Source organism: Pseudophryne corroboree, chromosome 3 (genome assembly GCF_028390025.1).
Source record: "Pseudophryne corroboree isolate aPseCor3 chromosome 3, aPseCor3.hap2, whole genome shotgun sequence".
In the NCBI taxonomy this organism is placed as follows: Eukaryota; Metazoa; Chordata; class Amphibia; order Anura; family Myobatrachidae; genus Pseudophryne; species Pseudophryne corroboree.
Window position 1 is genome coordinate 206,877,276 of NC_086446.1, and position 14,365 is coordinate 206,891,640.

Sequence of the window (14,365 nt, forward strand, 5' to 3'; positions counted from 1 at the left end):
AACCAAAGGTGTAGGCGCCGGAGGACAGCGAAAGCAGGGAGGACGAACAAAGCTCCGCCTCATACTCCATCAAAGGCAACAATTCCAGCAAGGAGCCAAATGACAATCACCAGTCACCACATATACACTGACATATTGCAATGAATGGCACAATGACAAGCAGGAACAGTCCCAAAGATGCATGGAAGAAATGTTCATACAACTGAGCCCAAACAGGCCCGTGAAGAATTGTCCAAATGAAGCAAAGACTGGTGCCAAACTACAAGGAGTGTTAACTGGATTTTGTAGACATAAATGAATAACTGTAGAGACTTGTACTGAAGCTTAAAATAAGAATTTACTCACCGATAATTCTATTTCTTGTAGTCCGTAGTGGATGCTGGGGACTCCGTAAGGACCATGGGGAATAGACGGCTCCGCAGGAGACTGGGCACACTAAAAGAAAGATTTGGTACTACCTGGTGTGCACTGGCTCCTCCCTCTATGCCCCTCCTCCAGACCTCAGTTAGGATACTGTGCCCGGAAGAGCTGACACCATAAGGAAGGATTTTGAATCCCGGGTAAGACTCATACCAGCCACACCAATCACACCGTATAACTCGTGATATTTTACCCAGTTAACAGTATGAATAACAACTGAGCCTCTCAACAGATGGCTCAACAATAACCCTTTAGTTAGGCAATAACTATATACAAGTATTGCAGACAATCCGCACTTGGGATGGGCACCCAGCATCCACTACGGACTACGAGAAATAGAATTATCGGTGAGTAAATTCTTATTTTCTCTAACGTCCTAGTGGATGCTGGGGACTCCGTAAGGACCATGGGGATTATACCAGAGCTCCCAAACGGGCGGGAGAGTGCGGATGACTCTGCAGCACCGAATGAGAGAACTCAAGGTCCTCCTCAGCCAGGGTATCAAATTTGTAGAATTTAGCAAACGTGTTTGCCCCTGACCAAGTAGCAGCTCGGCAAAGTTGTAAAGCCGAGACCCCTCGGGCAGCCGCCCAAGATGAGCCCACCTTCCTCGTGGAATGGGCTTTCACTGATTTAGGATGCGGCAAACCAGCCGCAGAATGCGCCAGCTGAATTGTGCTACAAATCCAGCGAGCAACAGTCTGCTTAGAAGCAGGAGCACCTATTTTGTTGGGTGCATACAGGATAAAAAGCGAGTCAGTTTTCCTGACTCCAGCCGTCCTGGAAACATAAATTTTCAAGGCCCCGACTACGACCAGTAACTTGGAATCCTCCAAGTCCTTAGTAGCCGCAGGCACTACAATAGGTTGGTTCAAGTGAAAAGCTGATACCACCTTAGGGAGAAACTGGGGACGAGTCCTCAATTCTGCCCTATCCATATGGAAAATCAGATAAGGGCTTTAACACGACAAAGACGCCAATTCTGACACACGCCTGGCCGAAGCCAAGGCCAATAACATGACCACTTTCCACGTGAGATATTTGAGATCCACGGTTTTAAGTGGTTCAAACCAATGTGATTTTAGGAAACTCAACACCACATTGAGATCCCAAGGTGCCACAGGAGGCACAAAAGGGGGCTGAATATGAAGCACTCCCTTTACAAAAGTCTGAACTTCAGGCAGTGAAGCCAGTTCTTTCTGGAAGAAAATCGACAGAGCCGAAATCTGGACCTTAATGGAACCCAATTTTAGGCCCATAGTCACTCCTGACTGTAGGAAGTGCAGAAAACGACCCAGCTGAAATTCCTCTGTGGGGGCCTTCCTGGCCTCACACCACGCAACATATTTTCGCCAAATGCGGTGCAAGTTCTATGCTTACTTTATGAATTGTGATAGGTACTTTATCTCACTCCTACATGACTCTCATCCCTGCAAGTTCTATGCTTACTTTATGAATTGTGATAGGTACTTTATCTCACTCCTACATGACTCTCATCCCTGCAAGTTCTATGCTTACTTTATGAATTGTGATAGGTAACCTGTGTCTTTGTTTATAGTTATTCCTAACCACTACTATAGTAGGAGTTCACTGTGTACTAGTGGGGGATGTCCTGCTCTATTGTTGTTCACACCTGTAGCTGACCTTTTGTTGTGGGTGGGGTCTCAGTGGGTGGGTGCTGTTAGCAATCTAGACTGTATCTTTATTTAATCAGTACATACTGGCTGTATAAGCCTCTGGCTGTGTAGCATCTTAGCTGTGAAGTATATTAGTGTTAAGTATGGCGATATGACCTTGGAGATAATCGGAGATGAACAGGAGAAGAACAGAAGGACAGCAGACTATCTTCCACACCTGCAATCAACAGCCTACAGAGAGTAACCTAATCCAGTACCACCAACGCCTGCAATCCACACAGCCTGGACACTGACCTCCCTGTCTGCTTAAGTAACAGCCATACTGCTCTCACACATTGCTTTCTGCTCCTCATTTATACTCTCTTCAACCACTGTGTAACATTCTCAGTGTTTCCATTCCCTCCATTATTTACAAAAAAAAAACTGGTCTCCACTGTCTCCGCTTTGACTACATCCCCCTTCTTATTGTTATTTCTTTATTACAGCCACTCCATTCAATACTATTCCTCAGAACAACACTACTGAGCAGGAATTATGGCTCCTCGATCCTGTCCCATACCAATCCTCACTGCTAGATCACCCGCCACCCAAATTTCCAGACTACCCACACGCATTCAGAACCCAGCCAACCTGATCCCCATTTCCCCCGTCCCCTCCCTTCCCTTCTCCTGTGCACTCTGGAATGCTAGATCAATCTGCAACAAGTTGCCAACTATCCATGACCTCTTCATCTCCCACTCTTTTAACCTTCTCGCCATCACTGAAACCTGGCTCTCCTCCTCTGACACCACCTCCCCTGCTGCCCTCTCCTACGGAGACCTCTCCTTCACCCACACGGTCAGACCTGATGGCCGCCAGGGTGGAGGCGTGGGCATTCTTCTCTCTGCTAACTGCACCTTTCGTGTCATCCCACCTGAGCCCTCCCTCACCTTCTCCACCTTTGAGGTCCACACTATCCGCCTCTTCTACCCCATTCACCTCCATGTGGCAGTGATCTACCGCCCCCCTGGCCGCTGTACACCTTTCCTTGACAACTTTGCTGCCTGGCTTCCCCACTTTCTCTCCTCCGACCTCCCCTCTATCATCCTCGGTGACTTCAACATCCCTATCGACATCACTAACGCAGCTTCCTCTAACCTTCTTGCTCTTTCCACCTCCTTTGGACTTTCTCAATGGTCCTCCACCCCTACTCACAATCTCGGCCACTCCCTCGACCTTGTCTGCACCCACCGATGTGATCTCTCTAATATCTCTAACTCTTCCTTCCCTCTCTCTGACCACCATCTGCTTTCTTTCACCCTCTCATCTTCCCCTCTCTGCTCCACACCCAGACCCACTATCACCAGACGCAATCTCGGGTCCCTCAACCCCACTATCATGTCCTCCCTCGAGACCTTCCTCTCTCCTCTTTCCACTATGACTTGTCCCAACCAGGCAGCCTCCTTCTATAACTCTTCCCTTACTGCTGCTCTTGACTCTGTGGCCCCCCTCTCATCTGTCCCCCTCTGCCGCTCCAAACCCCAACCCTGGCACACCAAACTCACACGATTCCTACAAAAATGTTCACGGTCTGCAGAACGCTCCTGGAGGAGATCCCACTCTCTGGCGGACTTTCTCCATTTCAAGTTTATCCTCTCTTCCTATAGCTCAGCTCTTTCTCTAGCCAAGCAATCCTTTTTCCAAACACTCATCTCTTCTCAGTCCTCCAGTCCACGCCGACTCTTTGAAACTTTCAACACTCTCCTTCGCCCCCCTCCTCCTCCCCTCCCCTCTTCCCTCACTCCCACTGACTTTGCCTCCTTCTTCATCTCCAAAATTGAGGATATTCAAAATTACATCTCCTCCCGTCACCCCTCTGCTGCCCCCCTGCTCCCACCATCCCTCCCGTCCATCTATCCCACTCTGTCCTGCTTCCGTCCCACCTCAGACAAGGAAGTCCACTCCCTCATCTTATCCTCTCCCCCCACAACCTGCCACTTGGACCCCCTCCCCTCCCGTCTTCTCCGCTCCCTCCCCCCCTCTGCATGCTCCCACCTTGCTCACCTCTTTAACCTATCGCTCTCTACTGGCATCTTTCCCTCACCATTCAAACATGCTCTGGTGTCCCCTATTCTCAAAAAAGCCAACCTCGACCCTTCATCACTCACTAGCTACCGCCCCATCTCTCTTCTCCCTTTCGCCTCCAAACTACTTGAACGACTGGTCTACAGCCGTCTCACAAGCTACCTCTCTGACCACTCCATCCTTGATCCACTACAATCTGGCTTTTGCCCACTCCACTCCACCGAGACTGCCCTGGTGAAAGTCACCAGTGACCTGCTTTCGGCCAAATCCAAGGGCCACTTCTCTTTGCTCATCCTTCTGGACCTCTCTGCTGCCTTTGACACCGTGGATCACCCTCTCCTCCTCCGCACACTCCAAAATGTTGGCCTCTCTAGCACCGTCCTTGACTGGTTTACCTCATACCTCACTAACCGCTCCTTCTCTGTGTCTGCCTCCGGAACCACCTCACACCCTTCCATCCTTCCTGTTGGTGTCCCTCAGGGTTCTGTCCTAGGCCCCCTTCTGTTCTCCCTCTACACCTCTTCCCTGGGTGCGCTCATTAACTCCTTTGACCTTCAATACCACCTCTATGCTGATGACACACAACTCTACCTCTCCTCTCCTGATCTGTCCCCCTCTGTCCTCTCTCAGGTCTCCAGCTGCCTCTCTGCCATCTCCTCCTGGATGTCTGAGCGCTCTCTGAAGCTCAACATGGATAAAACTGAACTTATTATCTTTCCCCCAGCCAGAGCAACACCCCCTACAAACATCTCTATCACTGTTGACAACACTATCATCTCCCCCGTTCCCCAACTCCGCTGCCTGGGCGTCACTCTTGACTCCTCCCTCTCCTTTGCACCCTACATCCAAGCTCTGGCGCAATCTTGTCGGTTCCAGCTACGCAACATTGCTCGCATCAGGCCATTTCTCTCCCAGAGTGCAACTAAACTAATCATCCACTCACTGGTCATCTCACGACTTGACTACTGCAATGTGCTCCTCACTGGCCTCACTTGCTCCCACATCGCTCCCCTCCAATCTGTCCTCAACTCTGCAGCTAGGCTTATCTTCCTCTCCCGCCGCACCACTTCTGCCACTCCCCTTCAACAAAATCTACACTGGCTCCCATTCCCCTACAGAATCCTCTTCAAACTCCTCACCCTCACATACAAGGCCATCTCTAATTCCACTGCTCCCTACATCTCCAACCTCCTCTCCCTTCATACTCCCTCCCGCCCACTACGGTCGGCTGATGACCGTCGCCTCTCCTCTGCCTTGGTCACTGCTTCCCATGCACGAGTTCAGGATTTTGCCCGTGCTGCACCCCTTCATTGGAATGCGCTCCCCCGCTCCATTAGACTCTCCCCGACCTTGCAAAGCTTCAAACGGGCATTGAAAACCCACCTATTCATCAAAGCGTACCCCTCCAATGCATAACCTAGTCCTTAGGTTGCTCCTCCATCCCCCTGCCCCATGCCTTGGACATCTCTGCTTTGCTCGCATACCACCATCAGGCTTACCTGTTTGCACCTCATGTCATCTGTCTGTTGCCCCTCCCCACTAGATTGTTAGCTCTTCAGAGCAGGGCCCTCTTTCCTCTTGTCTAAACCCTCTTCTTGACACATTTCACTCAGCGACCATCTTTACCTGCTTTCTCTCCTGCTGGTAAAGGCTCATCTCTATCTATGGCCGCCAGCCCCAAGTAGTACAATGATTACTCCGTCGCTACTTACATCTAAGCTGTATTATGTTTTTAGAATTGTGTTGCTCTTTGTTACCTGCACTCCATTTTTTGTTATTTATTGTTATGCTAAGTTTTGTCTCCCTGTACTGTCCTTTGTACGGCGCTGCGAAACACTTGTGGCGCCCTATAAATAAAATTTAATAATAATAATAATAATAATGGTTTGCGGTTACTTCTTTCCTGGATTTTATCAGCGTAGGAATGACTTCCTCCGGAATGCCCTTTTCCTTTAGGATCCGGAATTCAACCGCCATGCCGTCAAACGCAGCCGCGGTAAGTCTTGGAACAGACAGGGCCCCTGCTGTAGCAGATCCTGTCTGAGCGGTAGAGGCCATGGGTCCTCTGATAACATTTCTTGAAGTTTCGGGTACCAAGCACTTCTTGGCCAATCCGGAACCACGAGAATGGTTCTTACTCCTCGCCCTCTTATTATTCTCAGTACCTTTGGTATGAGGGGCAGAGGAGGGAACACATAAACCGACTGGTACACCCACGGTGTCACTAGCGCGTCCACAGCTATCGCCTGAGGGTCCCTTGACCTGGCGCAATATCTCTTTAGCTTTTTGTTGAGGCGGGACGCCATCATGTCCACCTGTGGCCTTTCCCAACGGTTTACCAACAGTAGGAAGACTTCTGGATGAAGTCCCCACTCTCCCGGGTGTAGGTCGTGTCTGCTGAGGAAGTCTGCTTCCCAGTTGTCCACTCCCGGAATGAACACTGCCGACAGTGCTATTATGTGATTTTCCGCCCATCGGAGAATCCTTGCGGCTTCTGCCATCGCCATCCTGCTTTTTGTGCCGCCCTGTCGGTTTACATGGGCGACTGCCGTGATGTTGTCTGACTGGATCAGTACCGGCTGGTTTTGAAGCAGGGGTTTTGCCTGACTTAGGGCATTGTAAATGGCCCTTAGTTCCAGAATATTTATGTGCAGGGAAGTCTCCTGACTTGACCATAGTCCTTGGAAGTTTCTTCCCTGTGTGACTGCTCCCCAGCCTCGAAGGCTGGCATCCGTGGTCACCAGGACCCAGTCCCTCTAGAAGATGAGCACTCTGCAGCCACCACAGTAGAGACACCCTGGTCCTTGGAGACAGGGTTATCAGTTGATGCATCTGAAGATGCGATCCCGACCACTTGTCCAAGAGGTCCCACTGGAAGGTCCTTGCATGGAACCTGCCGAATGGAATTGCTTCGTATGAAGCCACCATTTTTTCCAGGACTCGTGTGCAGTGATGCACCGATACCCGTTTTGGTTTTAGGAGGTCTCTGACTAGAGATGACAGCTCCTTGGCTTTCTCCTGCGGGAGAAACACTTTTTTCTGTTCCGTGTCCAGAATCATCCCCAGGAACAGTAAGCGTTTGGAAGGAACCAGTTGTGACTTTGGGATGTTTAGAATCCAGCCATGCTGTTGTAGCACTTCCCGAGATAGTGCTACTCCGACCAGTAACTGCTCCCTGGACCTCGCCTTTATTAGGAGATCGTCCAAGTATGGGATAATTAAAACTCCCTTTTTTTTGAAGGAGTATCATCATTTCTGCCATTACCTTGGTAAACACCCTCGGTGCCGTGGACAGTCCAAACGGTAGTGTCTGGAACTGGTAATGACAATCCTGTACCACAAATCTGAGGTACTCCTGGTGAGGACGGTAAATTGGGACATGCAGGTAAGCATCCTTGACGTCCAGGGATACCATGTAATCCCCCTCTTCCAGGCTTGCAATAACCGCCCTGAGCGATTCCATCTTGAACTTGAATTTTTTTATATATGTGTTCAAGGATTTCAAATTTAACATGGGTCTCACCGAACCGTCCGGTTTCGGTACCACAAACAGTGTGGAATAGTAACCCCGTCCTTGTTGAAGTAGGGGCACCTTGACTATCACCTGCTGGGAATACAGCTTGTGAATTTGCCTCTAGCACAGCCTCCCTGCCTGAGGGAGTTGTCGGCAAGGCAGATTTGAGGAAACGGCGGGGGGGAGACGCCTCGAATTCCAGCCTGTACCCCTGAGATACTACTTGAAGGATCCAGGGATCCACCTGTGAGCGAGCCCACTCATCGCTGAAATTTTTGAGGCGGCCCCCCACCGTACCTGGCTACGCCTGTGGAGCCCCCGCGTCATGCGGTGGACTCAGAGGAAGCGGGGGAAGAATTTGGATTCTGGGAACTGGCTGACTGGTGCAGCTTTTTCCCTCTTCCCTCGTCTCTGTGCAGAAAGGAAGCGCCTTTGACCCGCTTGCTTTTCTGAAGCCAAAAGGACTGTACCTGATAATACAGTGCTTTCTTAGGCTGTGAGGAAACCTGAGGTAAAATTTTTTCTTCCCAGCTGTTGCTGTGGATACGAGGTCCCAGAGACCATCCCCAAACAATTCCTCACCCTTATAAGGCTCTATGTGCCTTTTAAAGTCAGCATCACCTGTCCAGTGTCGGGTCTCTAATACCCTCCTGACAGAATGGACATTGCATTAATTCAGGATGCCAGCCGGCAAAATATCCCTCTGTGCATCCCTCATATATAAGACGACGTCTTATGTTCGCAAAATAGTATCCCTGTTTGACAGGGTTACAGACCACGCTGCAGCAGCACTATCTGCAGGTCTCAGTCTAGTACCTGAGTGTGTAAATACAGACTTCAGGATAGCCTCCTGCTTTTTATCAGCAGGTACCTTCAAAGTGGCCGTATCCTAAGACGGCAGTGCCACCTTTTTTGACAAACGTGTGAGCGCCTTATCCACCCTAGGGGATATCTCCCAGCGTAACTTATCCTCTGGCGGGAAAAGGTACGCCATCAGTAACTTTTTAGAAATTACCAGTTTCTTATCGGGGGAACCCACGCTTTTTCACACTTCATTCACTCATTTGATGGGGGAACAAAACACTGCCTGCTTTTTCTCCCCAAACATAAAACCCTTTTATAGTGGTACTTGGGTTAATGTCAGAATGTGTAACACATTTTTTATTGCCGGGATCATGTAACGGATGTTCCTAGTGGATTGTGTATATGTCTCAACCTCGTCGACACTGGAGTCAGACTCCGCGTCGACATCTGTGTCTGCCATCTGAGGGAGCGGCGTTTTTGAGCCCCTGATGGCCTTTGAGACGCTTGGGCAGGCACGGGCCGAGAAGCCGGCTGTCCCATAGCTGTCACGTCATCCAGCCGTTTATGTAAGGAGTTGACACTGTCGGTTAATACCTTCCACCTATCCATCCACTCTGGTGTCGGCCCACAGGGGGCGACATCCCATTTATCGGCATCTGCTCCACCTCCACATAAGCCTCCTCATCAAACGTGTCGACACAGCCGTACCGACACACCGCACACACACAGGGAATGCTCTGACTGAGGACAGGACCCCACACAGCCCTTTGGGTAGACAGAGAGAGAGTATGCCAGCACACACCAGAGCGCTATATAATGTAGGGATAAACACTATCACTGAGTGAATTTTCCCCAATAGCAGCTTGTAAAAACAATATTGCGCCTAAATTTAGTGCCCCCCCTCTCTTTTTAACCCTTTGAGCCTGAAAACTACAGGGGAGAGCCTCGGGAGCTGTCTTCCAGCTATACTGTGAAAAGAACATGGCGCCAGTGTGCTGAGGGAGATGGCTCCGCCCCTTTTTCGGCTGACTTTTCTCCCGCTATTTTCTGTATTCTGGCAGGGGTAATTACCACATATATAGCCTCTGGGGCTATATATTGTGGTTATTTTGCCAGCCAAGGTGTTTTAATTGCTGCTCAGGGCGCCCCCCCCCCCCCCCCCCAGCGCCCTGCACCCTCAGTGACCGGAGTGTGAAGTGTGTAATGAGGAGCAATGGCGCACAGCTGCAGTGCTGTGCGCTACCTTGGTGAAGACTGAAGTCTTCATGCCGCCGATTTTCCGGACCATCTTCATGCTTCTGGCTCTGTAAGGGGGACGGCGGCGCGGCTCCGGGAACGAACACCAAGGACGGGTCCCGCGGTCGATCCCTCTGGAGCTAATGGTGTCCAGTAGCCTAAGAAGCCCAAGCTAGCTGCAAGCAGGTAGGTTCGCTTCTTCTCCCCTTAGTCCCTCGTTGCAGTGAGCCTGTTGCCAGCAGGTCTCACTGTAAAATAAAAAACCTAACATATACTTTCTTTCTAGGAGCTCAGGAGAGCCCCTAGTGTGCATCCAGCTCGGCCGGGCACAGAAATCTAACTGAGGTCTGGAGGAGGGGCATAGAGGGAGGAGCCAGTGCACACCAGGTAGTACCAAATCTTTCTTTTAGTGTGCCCAGTCTCCTGCGGAGCTGTCTATTCCCCATGGTCCTTACGGAGTCCCCAGCATCCACTAGGACGTTAGATAAAAGTTAAAATGGAAGGCTGTGAAGAATCGTCCTTGATTGCAGCAACAATGAAAATAAAATACTGAATAGAATACTTGCAAATTGTGAAACTGCAGCAGACGACAATGGTGAAGAATGAGTTAAACTGAGAGCTGATTAAACGAGCACTTGAGTTTAGTAGAATCTTCCAAAGGCTGTGTGATTGAAGCAGGCAGACAGGGTAACCTCTCACAAGACTCTGGAAATTCACTTGTTGCCAATGGGATTGATTTACAGCACAGCAGGGAGCTGGTTGATTTTTGCAGTGAAGGTTGCAGGCAGACCTCTAGGGTCTGGACCACTGGAATCATACAGAAAACCACAGAGAGAGCACAGAGCTAGGGTACCGAGTAACTACAACAAAGCACTGGCTTAGAGTAACATAATCCCAGCCTACTTTAAGGGAGCACAAGCACGGGATTGGCTAACACTTACCCACAGGTGTTTCACAAGTGCTCTCAGGTGCTCATTTGGTCTCCAACATGGCCGCCTCCTGTACTGCAGACACACAGCGGTGCCTTTGGCCATTTGGTCCATGCACACCCGGCTCCCAGAACCTGCATCACCTCTGCTGCTGACCATGCCGCGTCCCCACACGGCCGCACAGCACCGCGAGCAACCGCGCCGGCAACAGACGGACACCAGAACCCACAGAGGTGAGTGATCGGTTCGTGACAGTATCCCCCCCTTTAAGGGTGGACTCCGGACACCTTTGAGCTTTGTCAGGATTCTTGGAATAGAATTTTTGTACCAGTCTTGGAGCATGAACATCTTCGGCAAAAACCCAGGACTTCTCCTCCGGACCATAACCCTTCCAATCTACCAGAAACTTTTTTACTGCAAAAATCCCAAGTGAAAAGGGTGATTAGCCGGAGCTCAACAGCAGTGACCTTTATCCACCCGACTGATTCCCCACTGACTGGACTTCATCTGCGGATATACACAGCAGGTGGTAACAGCACTTCCCCCACCCGCCGGAGCTCAATTCTGGGCAGGAGTAGCGGGGACTAGCAGCATCCATCCTGCTACCTTTATTCTCATCACCCGCACCAGAAAATCCGGGGACATCTAAACAACCTGGTATCGTATAGAACACCAGGATACCTGGTTCAAAGATAACAGCACTGTCATATATATATATATTTTTTTACATTTCTTTACATTCAGTATTCCTAGGGTGATAAGCTATTTGTGTTCAGCCACATTTTTTGCTAACTATAACAGCACTGTCACTTCTTTATTAATCCTACTTAGGGTGATAAGCTAGTAATTTTCAGCCACATTTTTTGTTTAGTGGCATTGCTATTATAAGCCGATACATTATTGAGCTTGGTAAACCCTCTTTTTGATCCTTAGAGAATTGACTGACAATTACCTTGCCCTATAGGTTGACACCTGCTGTATTTCTCTGACCACATACTCCTCGCATAATAGAATGTGCTATATGCTGTAGCACTAATACCAACTGCATATTTTGTAGAGGTACATTTAGATGGCACTGTAAAAACATATGCTTTTGTGAAACCAAAAATTATGTTGAGAAACACCTGGCTCAAATCTGTATAATAGGTATCAAATGCACCTAATCCGCAAAATTCACTAATGAGTTATCTGGTTACTCAATAATTAAGGGTAATCATATCAATCAGTGCAAATACACATAACTGTGGACGAATCCTATTAATGTTGCATTATTGCATCTGTATGTGATTGCTGCATAGCGGTGTATAGGGCTGGTACCTGGATAGGAGACCCATTTTGGGATACCCTGCTACTGTAAATACTTATTTTCAACTACATACCTTAAGTATACATATACCAATGGTGGATCTTTGGTTGTAAAGATATAGATGATGACCCATTAACTATAAAGGGACCTTTGTAGTAATCTTGGACCATACTTGGTGAAAAATTAATTGCTTTTTCTGTCTTATTTAGACAGCATAACCTAGAATGAGTCTATTATCTATTCATTAACTACTGGTGTACAGTATAAAATATACAAGGAAGGATTTACTCCGATTGGTTTTATGGCCATAATTAATTTCTTGCCATATATTTGTTATATCCAATCTGCACCTGTCTAATGTGTTTTGGCACATACGTGTCTGCTGCTTTCGTGGGCATTAAATATGTCCAATGCCTTTTCCAAATCAAGGTGACAAATGAAAGGGTCAGCTTAAGAAATTGCGGACATACCCCACTGGAGATGCCCAATCTCTTCCGATCTTGGAAGCTAAGCAGTGGAGGGCCGGACTAGTACTCGGATGGGAGACCACCTTGGAACATCCTGGTACTGCAAATAAATTTTGCTACCCAATCTAAAAGTCCCAAATAAGTACTCGGACTTTTATGACCTATGATTCAATTATCTGCAATCACCCTTTTCACTTGGGATTTTTTTGCAGTAAAAATGATGGTCATATACCTATGTGACTGACACTTTTGAGACTAAAGGTGATTTTCTTCTCTTCCTTTTATGAGAAGTTCAGCTTCTCCGGCTCATAATACATGATAGCGATTTTTTGCTAATTATTTACTTCAAATGATATAAATATTTTGCATAGTAGCCTTGTATCACATACACTTCTTCCCGAACTCCAACAACTCTATATATTCTTAATTAGGAAACTATTAAAATTATGATTTTACCAGTATAAAAAATATAGATACACTATAGTTCCTCTGAGGTAGAGTGCTCCCAAAAAAGAGTCTACTTCTTTTTCCATTTTTCTTTATTTGGAATATTGTTCTTTAACATATTTTCTGACTCATGGGAGCACCACTGAATGGTAACTAAATAATGTGCAACTGAAAAGATAAAAAATCTTCCTATATGCACAGTTACCGCAATTCGAAGCAATTCTATAACACAAATTTCAGTTTCTCAGAGGACGTTTTTCAGATTTCTACTCATACAAAAAAATTATTGCTAGACCAGTGCGGTTCCCAAAAACTCTTTCTTTGAAATCTACCAGAAACTGCAGACGTCCATATCGACGACGTGAGTCCACAATCTCCTTAACCTCTAATTTCTCATCCTGCAAAGAGTGAACTTTAGGAGGTTTGGACAGGGCAGTATGAAACTTATTGAGAATCAAAGGTTTCAACAACAATGTATGAAAGGCGTTAGGAATTTTCAAAGAAGGTGGCAACTTGACTTTGTATGACACAGGATTGAGTACTTTTTCAATGGGAAAATGACCAATAAACTTGGGAGCAAACTTCTTAGAAGGAACTTTGAACTTAAGATTGCGAGTAAAAATCCAAACTTGGTCTCATACCTTGTAGTTTGGTACAGCCTTACGTTTTCTATCTGCAAAAGATTTATAACGAGCAGAGGATTTACTCAACGATTTGCGCACACAACTCCAGATTTTAGAGAAACGTTGAAGCACTTGATCTGCTGCTGGAACCTCTTGAGCTGGCAATGGATGGAACTCTGGCAACGAGGATGAAAATCAAAGTTAATATAAAATGGCGTAGATTCTGAAGACGAATGAAAGATTATTATGAGTGAATTCTGCCAATAGAAGATAGTCTATCAAATCATCCTGTGAGGAAGATATGTATAACCGGAGAAAGGTTTCAATATCTTGATTTACTCTCTCAGTTTGTCCATCTGTCTGGGGATGATATGCCGAAGAAAAATTCAACTTAATGTTTAAAGATGAACAAAGCCACCTCCAAACCTTGGCTACAAACTGTGTTCCCCGATCAGAGATGACGAGGAAGGCCATGCAACTTAACGATCTCAGAAATTAACAATCTGGCTAGTGAAGGTGCTGATGGCAATCCAGATAATGGAATGAAATGCGCCATTTTCGAAAATCGATCCACTATCACCCAAATGGTATTCCGCCCTTTTGATGGAGGTAACTCGGTCACGAAATACATTGAGCTAGGAGTCTGCGGTTGTTTGGGTATAGATATATTGGACTCTTATGTTGGGCACATTTAGGACATGCAGCTATAAACTCTTGAACACCGGCTTTAAGATGTGGCCACCAGTAAGACTGTTGAATAAATTTGAGTCTTTAGGACTCCAGGATGACCCATGAAGGATGAAGAGTGAGCCCAAGTAAGTAGTCGTTTTCAAAGATTTGTGGTGACAAAGGTTTTGCCAGGTGGAGGAACTGGGACCGGTGAAGTTCGAGTTATTAAAAAGGACGTAGGACTCACAA

At 47.5% G+C, this 14,365-nt stretch overlaps 1 pseudogene; it reads left to right on the forward strand.

The window, feature by feature from the left end:
• The first annotated feature begins 12,366 nt into the window (after positions 1-12,366).
• On the forward strand, positions 12,367-12,486 carry LOC134894537 (5S ribosomal RNA; annotated as a pseudogene).
• The last annotated feature ends 1,879 nt before the right edge of the window (positions 12,487-14,365 follow it).